Genomic DNA, 1,717 nt, shown 5'->3' with positions numbered 1-1,717 from the left:
TATGATATAATAGGCACAGTAGAAAATAAAGATAAAAAAATCAAGGCAAATGAACAAACAAACAAAAAAGGAAATAATGTCAGGCCCACAAGTAAATCTAATATTGACATTGAAGAATATTGGAAAATAATGTAAAACCTACAAAATATTGAAAAAAACATATGGGACACAGTAAATGTTAATGTGTGCAGAGTCCCAGGACAGAAAAGAATGCAGTAGAATTAATATTTGAATAAATATTGACTAAGAATTTTCCAAAAATTAATGAATGATATCATGCCTCTGAATCAAGAGATTCTAAAAACCTAAAATAAAATTTTTTAACTTTTAAAAAACCAAATAAATGGGCAGCGCCCATAGCTCAGCGGGTAGGGTGCTGCCCACATACACTGAGACTGGCGGGTTTGAACCCAGGCCAGGACAGCTAAAACATCAATGACAACTGCAACAACAAAAAAATAGCCCAGCATTGAGGCCAGTGCCTATAGTCCCAGCTGCTTGAGGCTGAGGCAAGAGAATCGCTTAAGCCCAAGAGTTTGAGGTTACTGTGAGTTGTGAGACCATTGCACTTTACCCAGGGCGACATAGGGAGACTGTCTCAAAAAAAACACCAAATAAATGAATCTCAAAAGCAACCAGAATAGGGTGACCAGACATCCGGATTTGGGCGGGACAGTCCCGCTTTTCAACAATTTGTCCCACGTCCTGCAGTGTTTTAAAAAAGTCCCGATTTTTGGAAAGAATGCACTAACGGGCTGGAGAACAAGAAGGGGAATATATAGTTTTTGGCCACCATATGGCTATTTCACCAGAATATGAGTTTTATATTATTTTTGTTAATTTTATAATGTTAAACTGTAATAAATAATTGCCAAGAAGTGATTATCGAGAACTGCTTATCAAGGTTTGCCTTGTTGTCAGGCCCTGCCCTGCCCCGTCCCCCCGCTCCGCCCCTTCTCCGCCCCTTGCTCTGCCCTGCTCTGCACCCCCCCATGTTGTCCCGCCTTACAGATGTTGAAATCTGGTCACCCTAAATCAGAAAGACAATTCTACTTCCACTTAGGATATAGAAACACCACAGGGATGCCTTCACTATGAGGGAAAAAATAGTTATATACAAAATCTTAATTTCTTAGCTCATGAGAGAGCTGAAATCACAAGGCAACCAGATGAAGTAACTATCAAAGAGGGATGAACCTCTCTGAGGAGAAATAAAGAGAAAGCAGAAATGAATTATCTCCTTTTTGGCAGAGCATGGGAGAAAGTTGGTAGCCATAAATGGGTATGAAGAAAACAGAAAGTTAGTAAAGCCTTAAAGGCGCCTGTGGATAATGTGACAGTTGAGAATCCCTGGAAGCCCCAGAGAACAGGGGAAGTTTGACCACACTCACTATCACTCTTTCCTGGATCCTTCTCAGAGTCCTCATGAGGAAGATGGAGAGCAGAGCAGGGACCTAAGCGAGTCTGCTTCCCAGTGGTAGATTTGTACAAGGCCTGCCAAGGTTGGAGGATAGAGGATGCCCAGAGAAGCCCAAAGTTCCAAGCCCCTTTGCAATGCAAGTTGGTGAATGGCCATGGCTAAGAACAGATATAAAACCCACCTACACTGATTTGAAGCGGAAACATCAACCAAGGAGAGCAAAGCAAGAAATCCGTCCATATCCTGGGTTTGCCCCTGCATTGACATAAGAATGTCAAATTCTTTTTTTTTTTTTTT

Source organism: Otolemur garnettii, unplaced genomic scaffold (assembly GCF_000181295.1).
Source record: "Otolemur garnettii isolate 467f Iridium unplaced genomic scaffold, OtoGar3 scaffold00052, whole genome shotgun sequence".
Taxonomy (NCBI): Eukaryota; Metazoa; Chordata; class Mammalia; order Primates; family Galagidae; genus Otolemur; species Otolemur garnettii.
Note: the sequence above shows the minus strand (reverse complement) of the source record.